The following is a 27,278-nucleotide window of genomic DNA, read 5'->3' as shown; positions in this document are numbered from 1 at the left end:
AGAAGGAGTTGCAAATTCAGAGGCCTAATGAGATCAGACAATAAGACTGTTGAGTGCAAGGGGCTAGATGTAATACATTATGGAGTGGTGGGGACTCCACTCCATAGTAGAAAGATAAAAGTGAAACAATAATCTAAAATGGGCAGTTTTCATACGACCCAGCAATCCCACTGCTGGGCATACACACCGAGGAAACCAGAATTGACAGAGACACGTGTACCCCAGTGTTGATTGCAGCACTGTTTACAATAGCCAGGACGTGGAAGCAACCTAGATGTCCATCAGCAGATGACTGGATAAGAAAGCTGTGGTACATATACACAATGGAGTATTAACCATTAAAAAGAATACATTTGAATCAGCTCTAATGAGGTGGATGAAACTGGAGCCTATTATACAGAGTGAAGTAATCCAAAAAGAAAGACACCAATGCAGTATACTAATGCATATCTATGGAATTTAGAAAGATGGTAATGATAACCCTGTATGCCAGATGGCAAAAGAGACACAAATGTATAGAACAGTCTTTTGGACTCTGTGGGAGAGGGTGAGGGTGGGATGATTTGGGAAAATGGCATTGAAACATGTGTATTATCATATGTGAAATGGATCGCCAGTCCAGGTTCGATGCATGATACAGGATGCTTGGGATTGGTGCACTGGGATGACCCAAAGGGATGGGATGGGAGGGAGGTGGGAGGGAGGGTTCAGGATGGGGAACACATGTACACCCGTGGCGGATTCATGTCAATGTATGGCAAAACAAATACAATATTGTAAAATAATTAGCCTCCAATTAAAATAAATAAATTTATATTAAAAATAAATTAAAATAAACGGTAACAAAAATAAATAAATAAAATAAAATGGGCAGTTTTACACAGCTGAAGCAGATGTTGCCATGTAGGAGAGCAAGCCCAGAGTTGTAGATACTCTAATTGTTTAAGAGGCAGAATGTCCAGAATTTTACGTGAAATAGTCCATATTTAAAATTTTTACAACAAATTAATTTTTACTTGTATCTGTGGACACAGTTGAGTCCATTGCTCATCAGTGTGCAAATGCAGTGTATGGTATTTAAGAAACAGATAACGTGGAGCTTTCCTGGTGGTACAGTGGTAAAGAATCCACCTACCAATGCAGCGAACGCGAGTTTGATCCTTGGTCAAGGAATTGAGATCCTACACACTGCAGGGCAACAAAGCTCATGTGGTACAATAAGGACATAGAACAACCAAAAACAAAATAAGAAGAAACAAGTAGCCTGATACTATTCATGGAGCCTGGGATAAAGCCTTAAAGTCCTAGTGAGTTGTGCCACCACCCAAAGACTGAATTTTGTTGCCACCTTAACTACTGCCAATAATTCTTAGTTCTGGTAGTAAGAATCATTCTAAATCTGAAATTATTTTCAAGAGGCTGTAGTTTAGGTTCATGGATCAGAAATCTTTGACCATGTTTTATAGGCCAATAATAATAAAAACAACAGCTAATATTTATTGAACACTATTATAAATGCCCTATATATATTGACCAAAAATCAGTTACAACAATCACTTTTACAGGTTTTACTTGATGCCAGGCCATGGTATGCATCTCTCTCTGTCTCTCTCTCCACATATACATATATACATATATATATATATATATATATAATGTATATATTAAATTATATACATATATTTTAATCCTCAGAACAACCCCATGAGATAGATATTACTAATTATTATGTCTCCCCCCCTCAACTCTGTAATAAGGAAATCAAGGCACAAAGACATGTGCCCAGGATGACGCAGTTTAAAAGTGTGAAGCCCGAATTCAAACCCAGTCATTCTCATTCCAGTGCCACATTCTCACCACTCTGCCATCCTGCCACTTACCAAGGGGCACCCAACAACCAAGAGTAAGCAAACAAAACACCTGTAGCTGAGACCATGGGCCTCCATTCAGTTATAAGTTCTCTAATATGTAAATAAATGCATGAAATCATAAATGAGTGTTAGGAAACAAAAGAAATAATTCATTGCCAACTGATGCTATGAGGATGGGAAGTGACGTTTATTGAGGACTCTCCATGTACAGTTATTCATCTGCATAATATCTCATTTAATCTTCACCAAAAATCCAGCAGTATATTCTCCTCCTATTCTACACCTGAGGAAATGAAAGATCTGTGGTTTTGGTGTGTCTGGTCAAGGATGTCCATTAAGGAAAACCACTGAGAAGACTCCTGAGATTATTTTGCCTGGAAACACATCACTCTACTTAGAACAAGCAATCTTTTCTGACCATGTCAGTATTTGGCTTTGAACCTGTTAATTCCCATTGGGGAAGGATTGGAGTGGATGCAGAAAAGAATATATCAGAATCACCCAGGGGAGCGTTTTCAAGACACACTTGACCCCACTTCCTCTGGGAAGGTAGATCAGTACAGAAGGAAAAACAACAGAATCCCCTCCCTCCCCATGCAGTCCAAAGAGAGCATGTCTCCAATAAGAAAGGTGCTGCATGCTTTTGTCCAGGTGACATTTTTGAAAGTTCAAACAGAAGATTGTTTCCACTTCATCTGCCCTAAGGGTGTGCTCCAGTCCAGCAATTTGGTCCGTTGGGACATCTCATCTCATTCTTCCCACTTCCATAATGACATCCTAGTTTTCCTAATCCAGCCACATCCCTATACACTTAAAATACTCATCCTCCTATGGTGTTTACACATTTCAAATATTTGTAGCCCATTAAAAAGATATCAAGCACATAGAGAAATAGAGGTTCACATTTGGAAAACATAAATCTGAGGCCCTGGAGATTACAGGCTCTCTTTTCACATTTTTTTAAAAGATGCGAAAGGTTTCCTTTGATATTAAACAGAACTCTCAACCTAGCAAGCTGTGCATTCTTCCTAGGATCTCCCTCCCAAAGAGGTTTACCAGCCCTCAGGGAACTTTTTAGATTAAACGCTATGTCTTCTTATTTTCCTCACTTTGCCTTACATAAGATGGCACTGGTTCTGCTCATTCTTGCTCTCTGTTGCCAGAAGGTGCCAGGGCCTTATGCCTCCAGTACCAGAGGGACTGAGTGCCTTCCTTGTACCTCTTCTGTGGTTTTGCACCTTTGCCTTTCATGGGACTGAATGCAGACACACCTCAAAGTGTATAAGCAAAACTCAACAGAGCACAGAACATCCATGTGATCTAGGGATGGGATGGGGGAGGGGGTCTTACCATGCCCTTGTGTCCATCCAGGCCCAGGCATTCCATTTGGGAACCTGGAAGGTGGGCATTGGGAGCTGAGAAACCATTTACCTCAGAGGTCCAGCAATTCTTTTGTAGAGAATAGCTGAATGGATGCGCTTGTTTGGAATTCATGAAGTCAGCCTCAAACAAAATATCAAACAAAAGGAAGATCTTTCCTTCCCCCCCCCATAATAATCACTCCTCCACCAAAATGGGGAGTAAAAACTCTCACTCCCTTCTGTCTTCCAAATCTCCACCCCTAACATGGCCATCTCTGCTCCTACTCCAGGACTGCTGAGCTGTTGACAGGAGGACAAATACGGCACAACTGTCAAACATGATGCCACAAAAGGGTGAGGTTTTCATCTCACCAGGCTGCGCACCCCACACTTCTGCACAAGGGCTGTTTTGAAACACCCCTCACTTGCTTCTCAGTTGATGAACTCCCCCTCATTCTCCACAGAGAAAGGGAGAAGTCGTTAGACCAGGTTGCCTGCATTTCCTTCTACCTATGCCCAAACATCACCATCCCCAACACTGTTATCATTTCCATCACCACAACCACCATTTTGCTCCCCAAAACCATCAGAAAGAGTATGACACTCCCTACCAACACCTGCAAGACAACGGCATCCTTCTCCTACTAGCTCTGACACCTAGCTTCACACAGGTGTGTACTCTCCACCCTACACTTTAAAAATGTGCTCAGTTCTGTCTCCTCTTCACTTTACAACATGTATTTCATAGACGCTTTGAAAAACAAACAAAACTACATCCACTGTCGTACGGTGGACTCCAGCCCTCTGTTGTCTTTACCTTTGCAAGCTTCCTACCTCATCCCTCTGCCTTCAGCCTTACCGCCTAAATAATCCAGACTCTACATGGCCAACACAGGGACCTCATGCCCAAACCCTGAAGAAAATCCATCAATACCACCTACATGAGTTTAAGGTTGCTGCTTTAACAAGTGAACACAAATTACCTGGCATAAACAATGCTAATCTTACAGTTATATAGGTTAGAAATCTACTGGGCTAAAATCAAGAGGTCAGCAAGGTTGTATTCCTTTATGGAGGTTCTAGGGAAGAAACCTTCCCTGGAGGTCAGACCCCAGGGCAGACAAATGTAACTGCCCTGACTGTGGGGAGAGTCCTCCCAGAGGAGACTCCTTGGCTCAACATGGGGATGGTACCCGGCTATCTTCGGATGTCTCTTTCTGCCTTCCCATTCTGGCCCTATGGTAACCTGCTTTTCTCAGCATTCTACTCTTAAATTGCAGCTTATAACTGAGCCCATGGGAGAGCAGCAGCATGGGCCATCTGATAGTGCCCACCCTCTTCTTCCTGGCATGGGGTTGCTGCCCCAAAACAGCCAGTACCAGGGTAGGGGCCAAATAAAATATGTCTCAAAGGTCAATAATGGTTAACAAAGCTATTTCATTTCACCTTTTAGAAGTCATCTCCATTCCTTGGCTTTCAGTGACAGCAGGTTGAGTCCTTCTCTGTCTCACTCTGATGTCTTCTGCTGCTGCCCTCTGCCACTTTCCTGGAGCCTTAGGATTACATTAAGCCCACTTGGACAATCCAAGGGAATCTCCCCATTTTACAGTCGGCTGATTAGTAACCTCAATTCCCTCTGAAGCATTAATTCTTCTGTGCCATACATAGTACAGGTACTGGAATTAGGACATGGACATGTTTGGGTGGTGATTATTCTGCCTCCCAGACCACTTCCTCAACCTCAGAATAAAGTTCAAATGCCTTGCCTTTGTACTATGTACAGTGGCCAAGGGAACAAACTCTAAGGGGAGGTTTCCTGGCTTTACATCTCCAACTCTGACCCTTGTTAGCCATGTGATCTTTGAACCAAATAACACATCCATTTCTTATCTGTAAAACGGGGATGACGATGTGCTAAGAAATATATTTAATATACTTAATACATGTATTCAACAGCCTCTCTATTGATTCACACTTTTATCATGCCTTGCTAAGTGAATGAGAGAAACAAAAATAACAAAGAAACAAAACCAAACATAGGCTCTATGTTTAGCTGGCCAGGATCCAAATAAGTCATTTACCCCTTAAGAGCATGATTCTGACTTTACCTTATCAGCTTTGGTTTTACCATGTGACCAATAATATTAATACAAATTGCACAAGGTTGTTTGAAAAAGTAAATGCAATGATCCAGGTGAGTGATCTAGCAATAGATAAACATCAGACCTTATTATTGAGAAGAAACGCAGGAGAAACAGTGCTCTTAAGTGACACAAAGTTAGTAAGCTTTCAGTCTCTGCAGAAGAATGACATCCACCTGAAAACAAGGGTCAGCATTTTCCTGTCTCCTCATCTCAGGGAGCTCACCTCCCTACACCCAGAGAAGTAGGCAGATTTATAGCAAAAGTGGCCCTCCTCCCCTTATCCAGGTCAGGTCTGCTAATGAAAAGACACTAACTTTGTATTTTAAAAAGTAAAGTCTTCTCTCTAAAACTATGTCAAGCTGTAATCATTAAGAAACTTAGGAATCAGAACAAGATCCATCAGAGACTCTGGATTTCACTGTAAAGCAGTTGAGGAAACGGGGTTATAAAAGTTATGTGACTGCATTTTCGCACTACTATTACTCTCTGGAATTGGTTTCCTGCCACGTAGAAAAATGGGGGTGTGAATGTGAATGAATTCATCCTTTTCTGTTTGTTGCTTCACCGGAAACTGGCACTGGGCAGCCTGCTTCGAGGGCTCCATAAGTCGCGTTTTGTGGTTTCAGCCTGTCAGGGAGGTCACTCACTGATGACTCAGATATGCTGGCCTGAAGGTATTTATGTGATCTCCCGAGTCGGCAGAAAGCCTGCCCTCAGAACAAGGCAAATATATCCCTGCTCTTGATGGCTTCAAGCTCTGCAATGGGGGGCTGACCTGACAGCTGCTTGTCCTAAGGGAGAAATAAAGGAAACTGGTGAAACACATGCTATTTCCATGAATTCCCACTCATCTGCTGTTAGAAAATTCAGCGGGGACCCTGACAATAAAGGTTAGACTTGTAGTGTCACAATAGAAAGGAAAGGAACTTAAACTTGCATTCAGCATACCAAACAGGCTGCACTTCACAAGATCTGTAACTAGCTGAACCATCTAAGATGCACCACGGAAAAACTATCAATGGGTATTTGTCTGAATTCATATTTATGGCATCTGTTTGACATGAGGTTTTCATTTAGATGGCAATCCAGATACCGCTTTGCATAAAGTTCTGGCTTTTTGAGCTGTCCATATCAATTGTCTTTTACCAAATACCGAATTTTCAGATGTTTACAGATGCACCAGAAGCATATTCTCAAATCATTCAAAAGAATGGCATCCAGGAAAAAATCCGAAGCAAATGCTAATGAAAATACTTGGGTTTCTTGTATAAAAATGGTCTAAAATGGGGGAAAAAAAGGCATTCTACCCAAATTTGTTGCAAAAAAATAATTTGTCTGTGTTTGAGAAATGAGTTATATGCTTGCCCCTCTCTCCGCCTTCTTAATTTAGGGAAAAGGTTCATATCAAATGCATTGAATTGGAGTTTCATCATTTTTATAATTAGATGTAGTTAGAAAAACAGCTGTAAAAAAATTCCTAATGCAACGACACAAGTATCTCTGTGAGTCAGCTGTTATTTCAGGGATTTATGATAATTCCTCATCTTGAGGAAAAATGAAGCTAATTGAAACAAACTCTATGCTTTATATTAATGCCGTTTGAATGCAGTGTGCACTGCCAGTTACAAAGTGACATGGAAAATGAGGCCGCTCTCAACAACACCATGGTTTCTCAGTTTTATGTATTTTTTAATTTCCTCTATGGAAAATCTGTTCTTCATAAAAGAACTGCTAGGGAAAAATGTGGAAAAAGTTGATTCATTCCATATTTACATTCTTTCTGGTACCTGGAAATGAACCAATTGCAAAAGTATGCCAGAAAAGAAGTTAGTTAAGTCATTTAGAAAACTCATCTTCCCCCTGGCAAAAGGACAAACTACCTTGAGAAAGTCTAGCTTTGATAATATAAAACACCTTCCAGTCTAACGAGAGCTGTCCTCCTAACCTTTTACCCAAGCCTCAGTGAGGCCAATCTGAAGAAATGGTTTTCTTAATTTTCCTTAACACACAACCTACCCTGCAAGCTGCCCACCAACCTGGGAGAGTCACTACCATCCAAATCCAAACATTCCTCATCTGAGATTTGAACAGACTGGGACACTTAGCACACAAATGCATCCAACAGCGAAGAAACACCAAGGTTCACTACAAAGCTGAGTTAAGTCCTCCTGACCTGATCTGCTAATGCTATTTACCATTTCACTTTGAAGAGCTGGGCAAAATAAAAGCAAGGTGTCGCTCTCACGGAGTAGAGGGCAGCCTGATGCATACCTTGCAGGGCTGCCAGATGCGTTTCCCATTCAGCTTGTCATTAACAGCTTCATTTCATTTCATCTACGATAAAAACAATTTAGAAGCATGGAAATGACATTATAGTTAGGTCACCCTGAAACATCACAGCAGTGAGAAAGCTATTACACAACTGCATCTTTCCTTTTGAAAGTCCATAGTTTTTCCTGGGTCACAGAGCAACAGAAGTCATGGCTTTTGACTCATAGGGGTAACAGATTTTCTCCCAGAACAAAGCAAACCTTCATAAATTTCACATAGAGGCAAAATAACCCCCAATCTAAGAGAAAGGGAAGAAAACCTGGGCTCCAAGATGGTGGCCAATCCATGAAAATTTGAATGACTGCCTTCAAGGAAGGTGGGGAGAGGGGTATGAGGGTTAGGGATCGTGGTCTCATTTCCCACTACTGATGGAAGACTCCTGCTTCTTGCTCTAGCTAAAACAGTTTCCTTTCATGTTTTTCCTCTGTCAGCTCTCTTCTCTACCTCCACTCCAGCAGCAATATAAAGCAGAAAGAGAATTGGGCATACATTCATAAAGTTTAGGTTTCTGAATCTAATGTGTCATTGTTAAATCTCTTTTCTTTAACTTCGATATCCTCACCTACTCATTGGTAATTTTATACACTAGATAGTCCCTGGGCTCCCCAGTGGCTCAGCTGTAAAGAATCTGCATGCAGTGCAGGGGACTTGGAGACCTGTGTTTGATTCCTGAGTCAGAAAAATTCCCTGGAGAAGGAAATGGCAAGCCACTCCAATAATCTTGCTCATGAAATCCCACAGACAGAGGAGCCTGGCGCCTATAGTCCATGGGGTTGCAAAAGAGTTGGACACCACTGAAGCAACTAAACAACAACAACAGATATTCCCTAAAGTTCTCTCCAATTCCAAAGAATCCATTGACTCCATTCCTTCATACATCAATACATCTTAATTGACATCTGCATCTTATATGTGCCACTCACAGAACAGCACTGACTTGTCTTTCAACTGTCAGCTGCAATTTTAGCCTCCTCTCATTTTAGCCCCAATCTCTCATCCAAGCTCCCAACCAGAAAATATCACCACCCACAAGGCATTTCAATCACATGGCTCTCCCACAGATTCCTCTAACTTAGTGTTCAGTTCAGTTCAGTTGCTTAGTCGTGTCCAGCTCTTTGTGACCCCATGAATCACAGCACACCAGGCCTCCCTGTCCATCACCAACTCCCAGATTTCACTCAGACTCACGTCCATCGAGTCCGTGATGCCATCCAGCCATCTCATCCTCGGTCGTCTCCTTCTCCTCCTGCCCCCAATCCCTCCTGGCATCAGGGTCTTTTCCAATGAGTCAACTCTTCACATGAGGTAGCCAAAGTATTGGAGTTTCAGCTTTAGCATCAGTCCTTCCAAAGAACACCCAGGACTGATCTCCTTTAAAATGGATTGGTTGGATCTCCTTGCAGTCCAGGGGACTCTCAAGAGTCTTCTCCAACAGCACAGTTCAAAAGCATCAATTCTTTGGCGCTCAGCTTTCTTCACAGTCCAACTCTCACATCCATACATGACTACTGGAAAAACCATAGCCTTGACTAGTGTACTGAAATTAAATTTACCATCTTTCCACCCACACCTGCACCTCCTATTTTTCCTGTCTCAGGGGAGAGGGAAACCCCATTTCCTAAGGTGGAAACCCAGGAGTCATCCTTCACTCGTCTCTTTCCTTCACTTTCTACACTCAATCACCAAGTATTGCTGATTGCTCTCTATTAATGTTTCTCATCTTCATTTCCTTTGGTTGGTTATCTAATTCAGGCTCTAACTTCTCTTCCTACATCATAGCAACTGCCACAAGTCTCTTGGCCTTTCCTCCCAATCCCTCCTGATCCACTCACTACACTGCACCAAGAATCATTTTTCTAACCATGTTACTCCCTTTGCAAGTCTTCCAATGACTCTTCATTTCTTAAAGGTCCAAGTTCAAAATCTGGAGCTTAGCAAAAAAGACCACTCAGGACCCGCTCTGTGTCCAGCCTCATTTTCCCTCTCTACTAGCACTTTGAAAAGTCAGAGTGAGCTGTTGTGCTTTCTTAACTGGGAGTGTTTGCTTGTGATGCATTCCCTTTCTTGAAAAGTACCTCCCATAACCCTTCACCCAACTTGTATAAGTAGTTGAAGACCCATTGCAGACACCAGCTTCTCTGGGAAGCCCCCAATATCCCTATGATGTGTTATCTTAGGGTCATGATAAGGAACCACGATCCTACTAATTATGCTGTAGAATAATTGCCTATTTACTCTTTATCTCCTGATCAAACTCTAAGAGCCCTGAAGATGGGGAATATATTTTATTCTTTGTATGTATCATCCACATCCACGCGTGTGTGCTCAGTCACTTTAGTCTGACTCTGTGACGGCATGGACTGTGTAACCTGCCAGTCTCCTCTGTCCATGGGATTCTCCAGGAAAGAACACTGGAGTGGGTTCCCATGCCCTCCTCTAGGGGATCTTCCCCACCCAGGGATCGAATCCAGGTCACCGGCATTGCAAATTTTATTTATCACTAGTTTTAAACTAGTGCTTTATTCATAGTCTGAGTTTTCAGGAAATTCCCTGGCACACTGTGATCTTCAAAAGGATGTAGAGATCTGATAAAATAATACAAATATTTAGAAGAAAGTGCTAGTGGTTAATTACAAAAGCACCACTTCTTTAATGATAGGCAGAAAAATAATGTTCCTGTTATAATATCCATTCACATGGAAGTTTAAAAATGTTTTACTCATATGACATATTAATTTTCAATGCACTATACAAATAACATTATAACAATAGAAGTCATTTATTATAAAATTAACAGAATCCATGACATCACAGATTCTTTATGAAAAGATGCTGGATATGAACAATTAAATTTAAAAAGAACCCCCTATGTTAACAAATCTGCTGTTTATTTTTTCATTTCCCCTTCTCACTTTTTTTCATTTTCAAATGAATAAAAACATAATTTTACATAGTTGAAATCCAAAGTAGATATAATTTTGTATCCTGATCTTTTCATCTACTCATGTTGCTATTCGGTTCAGTTCAGTCTCTCAGTCGTGTCTGACTCTTTGCGACCCCATGAATCACAGCACATCAGGCCTCCCTGTCCATCAACAACTCTCGGAGTTTATCCAAACTCATGTCCATTGAGTCAGCGATGCCATCCAGCCATCTCATCCTCTGTCATCCCCTTCTCCTGCCCCCAATCCCTCCCAGCATCAGGGTCTTTGCCAATGTTTCTATTAAGTCACAATGATTACAATTTAAGGGCTAATATTCCACCATTGGCCACTGGGGGCCAATGACAACTCATAGACCTATAGCTTTAGCCTTCTCACACTTTCATTTGCCTCCCAGCCTGTTATACCTGGATTCCTCATGAGAGCTCCCAACTCAAGATGTACACGACTTTAGTCCACTATCACCCCCATTAACTCCTCTTAAACCTGGTCATCCCCCTGGGTTCATAGTTACAAGGAGTATGGTGCCATCACCCAACAAGTACCCTTAGCCTCTCTTTTCCATTTCTCAACTTTAACATCCAAACCAACAAGTCTCATCAATATTATATTTTAAAAATCTCTTTAATCTTTTCCCCTTTCCATCCTCTCTTCTGTTACCTTTGTTACTCTAATAGTTAGGAAGCTATATCAATACTCAAAGCTGTGACACTTTAAGTATTTGTATACAATAGCTTCCTAACTATTCTCCCTACCTTGTCCATTATCTACCAAAGCATCAAGGTTGTCTTTCTAAAATAGATAATGATCTTTTCACTACACTGCTTAAAATCAACCAATTGCTTACCATCTCTATGAATAGACTCCAAATACCTTAACCTAACAAGGAAGTGGCCCTTTCCCACTGCTCCAGGGCACTAGATCCCCATCCCAGTCAGACAAAGGATGAGGTCTGGGACAGAGCTTGGGAAAGTCAATCTGATGTCAGTTGCCTGAAAGCTGCTCCCAAAGAGAATTTGATGAAAGCAGAGATTGTTTGGGGGAAAGCTTTAATACAAATCCTGGCAGATCTTCATGCAAGTTACTGTCCCTAAGGCTGGCCAGGAAAAAGGAGCTTATTTGAAGGCAAAGGAACAAAATTCAAGAAACCCACATAGAAGTGAAAGCAAGTGTAAGACATAAAATGAACAGCAGAGACCAAAGCAATGCTCTGAAAAAGCAAGGGACTGCCTCCCCTGTTTGAGGAGATAAACCTGCAGCCTGAGATCTTCCAAGGCTGAGTGTGGGACTACAGTTTATGACTACAACATGCTGTGGCCATAATGTACCACACAAAGTGCCCCAGGGTGCCAGACTTTCTCCCACCCTAGGGTGGTCTTTGACTCCTTATGTGCTTGGCTGAGTCATTCTTCAAGAATCACCCCTTTTGTGAAGTCATCCCTGAACCCTAAGGCATCGTTAAGCATAGGTGACTTCTGGAATCAACAAAGTGTCAAGTATGTGTTGCATTTGGTTGTGGTCCTCCAGTTCACATTAGAACCACAGAAAACCATCAGAAATGACTATAAACAGAAGCCCTTTCTTGTGCTACTTAAAAAAATGAATTTGCTTTGCCCAGTGTGATTTTTGATGTGGTGTGTTGACAAATGCTCTAAAGAAACTTTAAAAGGCTAGATTAAGATCAGATGGCATGCCTAATTGACAGTTCCTGTGTGTGCATCAAAGGCCATTGATAAGCCAATAAATGCTACAAACTGTCTAAAATTATTCTTCAGTTTTTTCAATTTAGTTAGACTTAATATGATCCTGATTAGTGGTTAAAAATTAAACCTGTGCTGGCTAAGTCACTTCAGTCGTGTCTGACTCTTTGTGACCCCATGGACTGTAGCCAGCCAGGCTCCTCTGCCCATGGAATTCTCCAGGCAAGAATATTCAAGTGGGTTGTCATTTCCGTCTCCAAACATTAAGCCTACCTATTCCTCTTACAGAATGACAGATTGAGAAACTCAGGCCTATATTTTATTGAAATAAAGTTAATTTAGAGCTTTCAGGGACTACTCAGGAGCCAACTGGATGACATTGGTTGTCATGAATTATTGCTTTTGGTAAATTAGGGTGACTCTTGTGTCCATTCCAGCTTAACTGTATCTCAAGATTTAAACCAGTTGAACCACCACTCAGAGAGGGATTAAAATAGTTTTACAGCTTAAGAATCCCCTCCACCAGGGTTTTCTTCAACTTAAGGGAAGTTAACAGAGTTACATTGAGTAGGGTCACCTAGTTCTAGACATGTAAGTTTGTGGTATCAGTAAATCAGAAAAAATAATTTATCTCATTATCAAGGGGATTTTTCTTACATGGTTGCTCTCATGGAAGTCATGCTAGGAAAAACACAGAACCTACAAACAGGTAGCATCTGAGGACCTACCTGAGGACAGTAAAAAGAGCACCATAAGGAGATGTGATTATTTTTTATAATATCAAAACTGTCCTTCTCCTACAGCCAGATGGGAAGCCACTAGTAATTTTGATACATTGATTAGAGACATTATTGAAGATTCCCTTTAGACTAATTCCATGCTGCTGCTGCTGCTACTGTTGCTGCTACTGCTGCTGCTGCTGTTGCTGCTACTGCTAAGTCGCTTCAGTCGTGTCCGACTCTGTGCGACCCCATAGACGGCAGCCCGCCAGGCTCCCCTGTCCCTGGGATTCTCCAGGCAAGAATACTGGAGTGGGTTGCCATTTCCTTCTCCAGTGCATGAAAGTGAAAAGTGAAAGTGAAGTCGCTTAGCCATGTCCAACTCTTAGCGACCCCATGGACTGCAGCCAGGGGGATTTTCCAGGCAAGAGTACTGGAGTGGGGTGCCATTGCCTTCTCCGGACTAACTCCATAGGTTACTATTTAACACTCTTATTCAGCTTTAGATTAATTTGATGGAAATTTTTCATCTGTCTTGAGAGATCAGTCTTGTGGTGAGTCAACCTTTTCAGTTCAAATCTACTGTAGATGAACCTTCAGAATCTGCAATTCAGATTCCTAAATGTGTACCTCAGAAGTTCTAAAGGATAGAACCAGCCTATACCTACCAGTAGAGATACATTTATGATGATGAAATAAAAGTTGAAGTGAGTGGCCAAATAAAAATGAGGCCAACATGTTCAGCTTCAAGAAATTAATTCTTAAAAATTCAGCTTTATTATAAAGGAATTGTTTTGAAGGGTTGACGGAAGACTATCAGTACAGGTGTTGAACCTCATTCCCTATCCATCCATCCATGTTCCTTGGAAGAATGTTGAGCCACTGTGGGCACTGCTCCAGAGAGCCCTGGGCATAGAGGGGAGCTCAGGTATCGGCCTCATGAGATCTGGCAGTGTGTTTCCTGTTTTTGTTGTTCAGTCATTAAGTCATGTCTGACTCCTTGGGACTCCATGGACTGCAGCATACCAGGCTTTCCTGTCCTTGACTGTCTCCCAGGGTTTGCTCAATTTCACGTCCATTGAGTCAGTGATGCTATCTAACCATCTCATCCTCTGCCACCCACCTCTCCTACTGCCTTCAACTTTCCCAGCATCAGGGCTTTTCCAGTGAGTCAGCTCTTCACATCATGTGTCCAATGTATTGGAGCTTCAGCTTCAGCATCAGTCCTTCTAGTGAATATTCAGGGTTGATTTCCTTTAGGGTTGACTGGTTTGATCTTCTTGCTGTCAAATGGACTCTCAAGAGTTTTCTCTAGCACTACAGTTCAAAATCAATGCTCTGGCATTCAGTGTTTTTTACTATCCAGCTCTCACATCTATACATGACTACTAGAAAAATCATAGCTTTGACTAGATGGATCTTTCTTGGCAAAATGAAGGTTTGTCATAGCTTCTTTTCCAAGGTGCCAGCATCTTTTAATTTCATAGCTGCAGTCACCATTCATAGTGATTTTGGAACTCAAGAAAATGCTAATTTTGCTAACCCTATTTAAATGGCATAAACTCAGCACACTAGTCTGAGATACAATGCTGTCAACCTCCTAAGCCCTTTAGTTCCTCTCTGCTGGAAAGAGGAGAAATCTGAGCAGGAGCAAGCCACAGTGCTGACATTCTGTAACAGATGAGAATGGGCTGTACATGGGTCAGCAACTCTGGACTCAGAATATCACTTTAGAGAAGATTCACAGATGAGGGGGAGACCAAGCCAAATAGCAAAGGCATATCAAAGACCTACACTTATACTCTTGCAACAGCCAGCTTAAGAGAAAACATTTTAATAGACCCACAATCTCATTTTAGAGATGAAGTATTTATCTAAAGTAGAACATCAATTGCTGAGTTACTTCAGTCAAGTCCGACTCTTCGCAACCCTATAGACCAAAGCCAGTCAAGCGCCTCTGTTCATGGGATTCTCCAGGCAAGAATACTTGAGTGGGTTGCCATGCCCTCCTCCAGGGAAACTGCCAATAGATCACTGAAACATAACCAGCATTTTTTCTCATCCTGAATATTAAAAATAACCATTAAAAGTGAAAGTGTTAGTCATTAGTCATGTCCAACTCTTTGTGACCCCATGGACTGTAGCTCACCAGGCTCCTATGTCCATGGGAATTCTCCAGGCAAGAGTACTGGTGTGGTTGCCATTCCCTTCTCTGCACATTAACTGTTTGGTGAAGGTAATTTCCAGATGGTTCCATAATACTTCCCATGTGGCTGTTCTCCTCCCAAATAGGGTGTAACTTTCTGGTAGGCTCTTAGAGATAACTGACATAGAATTGATCCTAGAATATCATTAAGTTCTTTAAAAGAAGTATTAGGGAACCATCGGGAGCTTACCTGCCACAAACAGTTAATGTGCAGTACTTTTCCAAATTAATATCCTGTGGGTGCTGTGACAAATTACTGCAAACTTCCTGGCTCAAAACAGCAGAAATTTATTCTTTCAAGGTTCTAGAGACCAATTGTTCAAGGCCAAGGGGTCAGCAGGTGGCACACCCTACCAAGACTCTAGGGAGTGTTCATTTTTTGCCTCTTTCAGCTTCTGGGTTGTCTGCGTTCCTCGATTTGTGGCCACATCACTCCAGTCCTCAACTCCATGTTCACACTGCCTCCTTCTCTTCTATGTGTCTCAAGTCTCCCTCTCCCTTTCTCTCATAAGGACACTTGTGACGGCTTTCTTCCCACTCAGATAATCCAGGATAATCTTCTTGTTACAACAGCCTTAAATGAATTGCATCTGCAAAGACCTTTCTGTAAATAAGATTATATTTGCAGATTCTGGAAATTAGGACAGAGATATTATCTTTGGAGGGCCATTTTTTTCAGCTGACCACAAAGCAAAAATTCACCGGAGGAAGGAGTAGTCAGTTTGCTTCTTTTATTCCTGAGATGATGGGTCTTGAGCAGCACATATAAGGATGGCTCAGATTTAAACTGGAAGGCACAAAAAGTTGGGCATTCAATGTGGAGGGATCATCAGGTGCAAAGGCCATCATGCGTTTTCAGCAAATGAGATGTGGGGCCCATGGGGAGTGATTATCACTGCTTATCAAACCCTGATGGAGGGCAAGGAGTAATGAGCAGGGTCAATCAGCCTGGGCAGTTAGGATGGAGCCAGATTGTGCAAGCTCTTGAAACACAAGAAGCCCAAACTTGATGTAACAGGAAAGAAGGAATTGTGGATTTTTAAATGGGAAGTACCATGAAGGCTAGTTTACTAGGATCTTTCTCCATCTTCCCAGCATGTACTCTTTTATTTATCCTATTCTCATTAGCAAACTCGAAGCTACAATGTTTATTATTTCTCTGAGTTATCTTTTGGGTGGAAACAGTAATAAGAATTCAGTATGATTCCCATAATGATAGGTTCTGCTACTGGACTTAGCCATTTCCATTAGGGGGAAAAAAAAAATATATATATATATATATATATATATATACACACACTCCATTACTTTGCTTGAAGAAAAGGCTCTCTTCATGAGCAATTATTTATACATCTGGCTTATAATAAAATCATATCATGCAAATGAACTGGATTGACTCAAAGATGAAATTCTGATTATAACAATATGGGACTTTGCAGTATTCCATTAGGGAGAAAGGAAATGCTAGTCAGCAACCCAACCAGCAAAAACTATTTTGGTCCATAAATTATGCAGCTTTGTGTTTATTCAATTAGGTTAATCCTAAATGAATCCTTCTGTGAAAACTCTATGTAAACACTGAAACATACAACAGGAAAGCAATGCTGAAGGGATGCCTGCAAGGAGGGTTGCTGATTGGATCTGCCCCACCGTTGTTCATTCACTTGACTCCACAGACATCTCCAACAGTATGAGATCAGGTTTAATAAAAACTCCGTCTGGCTCTGGGGCCGTGCAAATCCAGGTGAGGCCTCACAAGTTCTTAAAATTTGATTGTCTGGGGCTGCAGAAACACCAAAATTTGATGGCGGTTTTATTAAATCTGTGAGAGCCTTAAGAAGACATATTTTAAAAACCAATATGGAGTATTGGGAGGGCTGCCCTTGTGAAGACATTTTAAAAGATCCCTTGTATATGGGGATTAGATGGGCAACTGTCCCTTTTCCTGATTCTAAGCTGAATATAACAGGCCAATATTGGAATCTTGTGCCCATCTGCATTTGCTACAATTCCATTTCTATGTCGTTATTGTTTTTCAGTCCCTCAGTCATGTCCAACCCTTTGTGACCCCATAGACAGCAGCATGCCAGGCTTCCCTGTCCTTCACCACCTCCTGGAGCTTGCTCAAACTCAAGTTCATTAAGTCAGTGATGCCATACAACTATCTTGTCCTCTGTCATCCCCTTCTCCTGCCCTCAATCTTTCCCAGCATCACAGTCTTTTCTAATGAGTCAGTTCTTCCCACCAAGTGGCTAAAGTACTGGAGCTTCAGCTTCAGCATCAGTTCTTCCAAAGAATATTCAAGATTAATTTCCTTTAGGATTGACTGGTTTGATCTCCTTGCTGTCCAAGGGACTCTCAAGGGTCTTCTCCAACACCACAGTGTAAAAACATCAATTCTTCAGCATTCAGCCTTATTTATGGTCCAACTCTCTCAACCATACATGACTACTGGAAAAACCATAGCTTTGACTAAACAGACTTTTGTTGGTAAAGTAATGTCTCTGCTTTTTAATACCCTGTCTAGGTTGGTCATAGCTTTTCTTCCAAGGAGCAAGTGTCTTTTAATTTCATGGCTGCAGTCACCACTTGCAGTGATTTTGGAGCCCAAGAAAATAAAGTGTTCCACTGTTTCCATTGTTTCCCCATCTGTTTGTCATGAAATAATGGGACCAGATGCCAAGATCTTAGTTTTTTGAATGTTGAATTTTAAGCCAGCTTTTTCAGTCTCTTCTTTCACTTTCATCAAGGGGTTCTTTAGTTCCCCTTCGCTTTTTGCCATAAGGGTGGTGTCATCTGCATATCTGAGGTTATTGGTATTTCTCCCGGCAATCTTGATTCCAGCTTGTGCTTCATCCAGTCAGCATTTCGCATGATGTATTCTGCATAGAAGTTAAATAAGCAGGGTGACAATATACTGCCTTGACATATTCCTTTCCCAAATTGGACCCAGTTCGTTGTTCCATGTCCAGTTTTAACTGTTGCTTCTTGACCTGCATACAGGTTTCACAGGAGGCAGGTAAGGTGGTCTGGTATTCCCATCTCTTGAACAATTTTCCACAGTTTGTTATGATCCATACAGTCAAAGGCTTTAGTGTAGTCAATGAAGCAGAATTAGAATTTTGGTGGGTTTTTGTTTTTTTGTTTTTTTTTTTGGAATTCCCTTGCTTTTTCTATGATCCAACAGATGTTGACAATTTGATCTCTGGTTCCTCTGCCTTTTCTAAATCCAGCTTGAACATCTGGAACTTCTTGGTCCCTGTACTATTAAAGCTTTTCTATGTTAATTAACTTAGCTTAGTTAAAACTAAATATATGAGACCTTTTACATTTTAGGAAAGGACTGTTACATCTCTGCAATTTGCTTAATGACTGGTAAGATACCAGGTAAGATACCTCTGGACCTTGATAATAATCACCTTGAAGCTTAGAGTTGAATTTTAATTGATAGATAGGCTCTGTATTCCAACCTTTTTGGCATCCAGGGAGCAGTGCTGTGGAAGACAATTTTACCATGGATGGCGAGTGTGTGAGGGATGGTTTCAGGATGATTCCAGTGAATTACACATATTGTGCATTTTATTTCTATTATTACTACATCAGCTTCACCTCAGATCATCAGGCATAGATCCCAGAGGTTGGGGACCCCTATTCTAAACTCAGTCTGTTCTTTCTTATCTAGTGATATAGTTAACACTGATTTAACTGTTTGGTTACATTTGGTATCCCAAACAAGAGAAACAAAGAAGAGGTGGTAACAGCAGCTGGAAAACATTATCTTCCCCAAGAAAACAACACTGGTGGTCAGTTAACTTTGCAGAGTTTCAAGATAACAATAAGTGAAAGCCTTTATGATATTCCCCCCACCACTACCCAAATGTGGGTTATGTTAAAATTCCACAAAACTAAGATTTTAATTTGATACCAAAAGAAACATTTTCAAAATTGTATTCATTGTAGTAATTTAACCCCTCTAACCCATCTGGAAGACACAACAATTTGGAAATCACCAATGGTAAACACAGTATCTTGTTTTTCTTTCTGCCACTACCATTTAAGTTAGTTAGAAAGACTCTCACAGTCTCTAGGAGATGGTATATTTCTATTTAGATGTTTTTTAAAAAAGGAAAACACTAACTGCTAGTGGTCCCACAGAGAGAGAAAGATCTAATATTTTTGAATGACTCATCAAAGCTTTAAAGTTCCACCCAACTTTGGGAATACCAATGGTCAATCTGGAGACTATGTTGGAAGATCACTGAGTTACCAAACTAAGAAAGTATTTCTGGGTTACTCTGAATAGAATGTTGTGCAATTACAAACTTTTACTGGGTCTCATAAAATAACCACATAGAGTCAGAAATTCCATGTCTCCAGCCCACTGTCAACTCAATATTTTGCTACCAATAAATTTGTCCAGTTTTTTATAGCATGGAGTGAGTGACTGATAATAGAACTGAATCTCACTGGCGTTTAAAGTTAGTTATTTGTAAGTGCATACCTGTCAGATTTTTAATGTACTATTCCAACTACAACTTAAACTAAAATTGTGTTGTTCTTCTGCATAGTAACATAAAAGAAAATGTCCCATAGTAATTCAGACTAAAGTTCCTGAGGCTCAAGCTGTACATTATAATTCTTCTAAGACTTTTCCCTTTCAGAAATTGCTTATCCATTTAACCAGTTACTGAGTATTTCAGAAGTTCAATCATTCAGAAATGATGAAGCTGATGATTAGGGACTAGAGTACCATTATGGCTTTGGTCAAATATGGACTCAGACATGGGAAAACTGCTTAAAAAGCTTAACAGCTTCTCATCCCTACACATACCACATTACTTGCTCTGTCTCTTCTCCACATATTGGTGTGATTGTACGTGTGTATGTATGTGTTGTACACAGGCACATGTGATAGTATGATGAGTGAGCTGAACATCTCTCTGATTTAAGTCTTCTTAATTAGGGAATGGAAAAAAAAAAGAAGAAGAAGAAGACAGATATGGTGAACCTCAAGGCACAAGTTCTTTGTTTAAAAAAAAGTTTATGAATATTGACACTACAGTTTAACCAAGAGGCCATAACTCCTCATTCAAGTACTGCGTTTTATTCAAAATTCAGAAGGGCAAAATTGTTCATTTCACCTATGAAACCAATGAGAGCTCTGTTCCAGGACAGTCTGTGATCTGGGAAAATGTGAACACTGATGGGGACCATTCAGACGTGGTCTTAGCGTTACCACTCTGCCCTTCGAAGCATTTTTAGAACATAGGAAGGGACCACTTTAAAAAGCTTTCTCACTACTGCAAATGCTCTGTTAGAAACTTTTTATAAGTAGAAAATATTGTCTATAGCCCTTCACATGCTTATTCAACAAATAATAATATTCCATTGTCCTGTAATCTAAATAAGACATAGGATATGTCTTATAAAGATGTATAAAAGTACGGTGCCAGGTGCAATAAATAGCAAAAAAGCCTAAATTATCATTTATTCCTCCTGAATTTTTGGCATAGAGCCTGATGCTGTTTGACCCTTAGAAAACAAGACTTCCGTGACCTATGTGGTTATGACCTCTGTTAGAAAGACAAATCTGCTTAGACAACACCCAAAAGAATGGCAATGAACTCATGGAAAAGCTGTAAACAGAATCATCAGCCATTATTTCAATCAATATTATTGATTCATTCAACCTGACCATAGCGAGTACAATGTGTATCTCTTTCACCATACTTAACCACAACTTTATGCTGTATAATTTTCTGTGATTCCAATTTAAACCTACAACATTATTAGTACAAATAAATGTACAAATATTATTAGTGCTTTTTTAAAAAGTTCTTTGAGGGCACAAAACAAATTTTATTTACTCTATATCTTCCCATGTCTAAGGAGTGCTTTACACAGAGTAGTCATTTAACAGGTAAAATGACTTGGATCTATTCAGAGTTTTCCAAAATACCCAAACAATGACTAAAAATAAAGTGTGCTTCCCTGGTGGCTCAGAGGGTAAAGCGTGTGTCTGCAATGTGGGAGACCTGGGTTCGATCCCTGAGTCAGGAAGATCCTCTGGGGAAAGGAATGGCAACCCACTCCGGAACTCTTGCCTGGAAAATCCCATGGACGGAGAAGCCTGGTAGACTACAATCCTTGGGATCACAAAGAGTCAGATACGACTGAGTGACTTCACTTTTAGGAAGAAATCTTTGGTGTAATAAGATGCTTATTCATTTTTAGTTAAAAAAAAAACAGAAATAAGTGTGGATAGAAAATTAACTCCTCAAAACCAACCCATTTGTAAGTAAAATAATCTTTGACAAAATAATCTATAAACTTGTTATTTCATTGAGTCAGCACATTTTTACTGAACACCTACTATGTACTGACCTTTATCAAGATATAGAGTTTTCAAACTGGCACACATAGGGATGGATAGGTTGTCTGACTTGAAACCTGTCTCCAGGTTATCTTTGTGCTTTCTGTACTATAGTGAAACTTTATAAAAGATCAAAATGCCAAGTATAAGACTGAGCTGTGTACTTAATTCCTCTAGATTTCCTTGCCCTTCCTCACTGGTCTCATTCCCTTACCTCACACTCAGTTCCTTTTTCTCCAGCTCTAGGTAGATATCCCAGAGGTTAATATTACATTTCGCCCTGGAAATGTCTATCTCCATAAAGTAAGAATCTGTTTGTTAAATGTTCAAATTGTTTCAATAAAGTTGCTATCCAACACATTTCTCCTAGCAGCTCTGGTTCTCCCATCTGTTCAGTTTCAGACTGCTATGATACAGGAGAACTCTCAGAAAGATCACTTAGTGACATGATGGTTACCCAAATTCTGACCACCTTTGGATTCCTCAAAAGAGAAAAGACATTCCCATTGATTTTGTCCTCTTTCGTGCGCCTTCTGCCTTCCCTTCTCCAAAATACCGTCATAAACCCTTTGTCCTGGTTCCATCAGCACATGTTTCTGCTATGATCCTGCAATCATGGACCTCCCCACTTCTTCCCTCAACTCTAATCCAGCCTAGATCACTGCTGGTTTGAGCTGAGGTATGAAATCAGGCCACAGTAAATTAATCTCCAAGATGATTCCTCTACTGATTCCTAACAGCTAATATAAATCTCTTATTCTCTCCTTGGCAGTTTCTAAAACAGGTTTGATAAGCTCATAATTTAGGCAGCTTTCATGACCACAGCCATATCTTCCCTGGGCTAATAATTATCTCCCATAGGTGATTTTTTTAGACTACTGATCATTTGTCTTACTAATCTCTCCATTTGTTCCCGCGACTAATAGCAGATCCCCAAATACCCTCCGTAATTTTCTAACAAGCAGAATTTCAATTCCCCATAAAGAAATTCTGCTTTAAAGTGTAATTAAAGATCATCTAAGAAAAACAGAGCCAACTTTGAACAGCCCACAAGCAATTTTTTCTCTCTGCCAGGAGGGAGGGTGTTTAGGGGCAATTAGAAATCACTTTGCAAAATTATAAGCAGGTTTAATGCAACAATTTTGATCAACAGTCTTGTTATCAAGTAATATATCTAAAATTAAGGTAATGGATTTTAAAAGTAGATTGAATAAAAATCATCTGCTATTCAACAGGCATATCAAGCAAGCAATTACTAATTCTGTTTATAACTACAGCCCTTCACTCTTTTTTAAAGGGCAATGAAAGCAAAACTTGGTTTGTGAGCTCCTATTAAATTAGCATTGATTTTGTTTTACTGCCAAGCTAAAGAAATAGCAACATTAAGGAGTTCTTTAATCCTATTTAAAGTATGCACACTTACACAGAATTTAGTCCACAGGTTATCTTGCTATTCACAATGAACTAAAAAAAAAAAAAAAAAATCAGTCCCAGCATAGAAGTTTTATGCATTGGCTATTTGAGGAATTGTCAGAAAGCAGCAGTACACTATTAAGTAGAACATAAGAGCCAGTTCATTGGAAAAGACCCTAATGCTGGGAAAGATTAAAGGAAAAAGGAGAAGGGGGCAACAGAGGATGAGATGATTGGATGGCATCACTGACTCAATGGACATGAATTTGAGCAAACTCCAGGAGCTGGTGAAGAACATGGACTGCAGTCTGTGCGGTTGCAGGGTCGAACACAACTTAGATGGTTTACACCGCTGCTCAGATGGAAACTCACTGAAGTGCAATGCCAAGTTAAATGTTAACAACTGCCTGCACTTGATCCATTACAAAAAGGAAGAACTCATTTAAGGCAAAGAGTGACATGTGCCAAAGTTATTTTCTCAATAGGTCTTATGTTTATAAATACTTAAGGTTGTTTGGAGACAAAATATTTTGGTTTGTTTGGAGGCAAATCTGAAAGACAAGGAATAATAATACATGTATGAGATTAAACAGTAAATAAAGTACAGCTTTTCTGGTTTAAAGAAAAGTCATTGTTCAAGTGAGAAGTAACAGTAATGGAATTTTGAAATGTAAAAATTCCAAAAACTATGGTGAAATATGGCATTGTGTTGACAGAATTGTCAAAACCATTCAAGGAAGTCAGCATTTGTGGAGCCCCTATAGAAAACAGTATGAAGGTTGCTCAAAAAATTAAAAATAGAACTACTATATGATTCAACCTCCCTATTCTGGGTATATATACAGAGGAAGTAAAATCACTGTCTTGAAGAAATATCTGCACTCCCATGTTCATTGTAACATTATTCACAATAGTCAAGACATGCAACAACCTCAGTGTTCACTGACAGATGAACGGATAAAGAAAATGTGGTATGTATGTATATGTATGCATACATGCATATATATATGAATATTATTCAGTCAAAAGAAAGAAGGAAATCCTCTCACTTATGACAATATGGATGGACCTTGAGGGCATTATGCTAAGAGACGTAAGACAGACAGAGAAAGACAAATGCTGTATGATCTCACTTATGTATGGAATCTAAAGATGTCAGAGTCACAGAAACAGAGAGTAAATTGATGGTTACCAGGAGCAGGAGGATGGGGGAAATGGGGAGATATTGGTAACAGGATACAAAATTTCAGCTATGAGATGAATAACTTCCCAGAATCATATCACCTTGTGGCTACAGTTAATGATACTATATTACCACACTTGAAAGCTGCTATGAGAGTAGATCTTAAAAGTTCTCACCATAACAACAGGAACAAAATAATAATTATGTGAGATGAAGGATGTTTCAAGTAACCTTATTGTGGTAAACAATTCACAATAAAGCATATACCAAATCATATTTTACATCTCAAACTTGCAAGATGTTATATGTCAATTATATCTCAATAAAATCGAGAGTGGGGCAAGAAAGTCAGCACATGGAGCTAAGTTCTCACTGATACCTGCCAAGACATCTTGCATCAGGTTTACTGCAAATATAACAGCAATATGTCAAACCCTCCTACTTTGCAAGAACCTGATCTTTTTCTGATTATGCGACTCTAAAATTGATTGAAAGAAGGACAGCTATTAGACTTGTGTCAAAAGGCCTTTCCACAATAGAAATGTACTAGCCATTTTGCAATTTAATCATAACCCTTCAGACTTTCAAAGCCCCTAGAAACAATTTATTTTAAAATGTAGTATAATTTTAAATGAGTTTTTCGTATTCTATTTTTCTCTTTCACACTATGTTACAATATGCTGAACAGCTTAGAAGTTTCTTTTATAAGTAAAAACAAGAGAATTGAAGTGGCAGCTAATTCTATGATCAAGATAACATACACCACCATTGGTCATGAAAAAGCTCATTCCCAGAGCCTGTCTGTGGCACCCAAGAAACCTGAGCATAGAAACCTCTAACTTGTTTATCAAGTTGTTGCTCAAACGGTGTAAGGTGTTCTTCTAGTGATATCACAGCAGGGGCAGGGGAGCTCAAATCTTTGAAACTTTTATCATGAGACTGGTGTTGTGCTAAGCACGCTTCATGCATTAATGTATTCAATCTTCATAACAACTCTATGCATATTTCCATTTTACAGAAGAAGTGACTTACACACAGAAAAACAAACTTAAGTAACTTCAGTCAGGCATAAAAGCTATATACTTGTCTGTCAGATAGCAAGATGAATAGAGATCCAGAAATGTCAGACATTTGAAAATCTTTCCTTACCAGCTGAAAAATTCGTTATTGCAATAAATGATCTCCAAGTTTTTAAAAATTGCATATTATTCTCAGAAAAAAAGAAAAATTCTTGTGCATGTACCCACAATAAAGACATATTCACTTATAAATTGTATGTGCTATGTTGCTTCAGTCATTTACGACTCTTTGCGACCCCATGGACATGGAGCCCACTAGGCTTCTCTGTCCATGGGGTTCTCCAGACAAGAATACTGGAGTGGGTTGCCATTTCCTTCTTCAATAAACTGTATACTCTATAGTATGCATTGCTTAGCAGCTTAGGGCAAGGTTCAAGATTTTAAAACACTAGGTACAAATTCACACAACAAACAGTCTTCCTGATAATTTTGAATAATTTTGGCTGAACTTGTCAGAGTTTGATTAGCTCAACATTAATTTTATTGTGTAAAGTGACTGAAGAAGAATCCATCCGGCAGGAAGAAAAGAGAAGGACCATTCTGCTGTTTTCTGATGAGTTAATTATTCTGCATTACTAGGACTAGATTAAAACCAATTCCTTTATAGGAAACTATTTCATAAGTTGTTTTTTATGTTTAGCAAGATAACATTTATAAATACACTTGACACAAAAAGTAGTATATCTAAAGACCAACATGGGGGTGAAGGTCACCCTGCTGTATCCATCTCCATTTTGACATGCCCTAATATATATCATAATAAATTTAAATTTTGTTAAAAACATTCTGTAATGATAGCATGGTTACTATGATTAATATTAATAATACTGTATTGTATATTTGAAAGTTGGCTAAGAGAATTGTGGCTCAGCTGGTAAAGAATAATCCTCCTGCAATGTGGGAGACCTGGGTTCAATCCCTGGATTGGGAAGATCCCCTGGAGATGGGACAAGCTACCCACTCCAGTATTCTGGCCTGGAGAATTCCATGGACTGTATAGTCCATGGGGTCGCAGAGTCAAACACGACTGAGCGACTTTCCTTCCTTCCTTCTTCTAGCCCATTTCCCAAGACTCACATGATTGTCACTGGTGGGGGTGGGGGGTGGGGAGATAGGGGGTGGGGCAAGCTCTGAGAGCAACAGCACCATTCTTTATCCTAGGTAACTAATGGTTTGATTTTATTTTTATATGCACTGATACAAATGTTATTATAATTTTTGTACATCTTAATGCCTCATCTAACTCACCCAGTGCAGGTCCGTAATTTGAATACTACTACTACTCTAGCAAAAGGGGTTCCCTGGTAGCTCAGCTACAAGAAAGGAGACGCGGTTCGAATCCTGGGTTGGGAAGATCCCCTAGAGAAGGGATAGGCTACCACTCCAGTATTTTTGCTCTTCTCTGGTGGTTCAGATGGTAAAGAATCCACCTGAAATGAAGGAAACTGGGTTCGATCCCTGGGTTAGAAAGATCCCCTGGAGGAGAGCATGACAACTCACTCCAGTATTCTTGCCTGGAGAATCCCCAGAGGATTCTGGTAGGCTACAGTCCATGGGGTTGCAAAGAATCAGACATGACTAAGCGACTAAGCATAGCACAGCACTGTAGCAAAGAGAGTTAGAAGTCAAAGTAGACACCTAAACACTGCTTTCAATACAAGGTCTTCCTGACTGATTTTCACTAACTTCCCAAGACCCACCTGCTGAAGTTCTCAAAATAGAATGAGAAAATAGAGACAATTTAAAAAGTGGTTAGAATCTCCAACCCTGCTATTTACTAAAGAAAAGTTATTTCACTCATATGAGGTGCAATACTTACTTTATTTACATTTGTGAGGTTGGTCCAACAACACTTACATATTTAGCTCAGGAGGCATCCAGTGAACACAATAAATATCCACTGAATTATTACAAAATATTTAATGCTAAGAAATAATTTAATAGGTAATCTCCCAT

General features: G+C 40.0%; 1 protein-coding gene across 8 annotated transcripts in view; it reads right to left on the bottom strand.

Annotated features, from left to right (window-relative positions):
* Positions 1-27,278, bottom strand: part of VEPH1 (ventricular zone expressed PH domain containing 1) — a 676,809-nt gene that overhangs the window by 527,646 nt on the left and 121,885 nt on the right. For 2 of the 8 annotated variants that reach the window (XM_060394257.1, XM_060394279.1), the window contains exon 1: positions 4,679-4,975. The exons of 5 other annotated variants lie outside the window; for them this stretch is intronic. The gene's annotated coding sequence lies outside the window, so the exon portion shown is untranslated. Of the gene's footprint in view, positions 1-4,678; positions 4,981-27,278 lie in introns of those variants that run through there. One more of the 8 variants, XM_060394321.1, reaches the window with a different exon arrangement.

Source organism: Ovis aries, chromosome 1 (assembly GCF_016772045.2).
Source record: "Ovis aries strain OAR_USU_Benz2616 breed Rambouillet chromosome 1, ARS-UI_Ramb_v3.0, whole genome shotgun sequence".
Classification (NCBI taxonomy): domain Eukaryota; kingdom Metazoa; phylum Chordata; class Mammalia; order Artiodactyla; family Bovidae; genus Ovis; species Ovis aries.
This window is presented reverse-complemented; position numbering and strand designations above follow the sequence as displayed.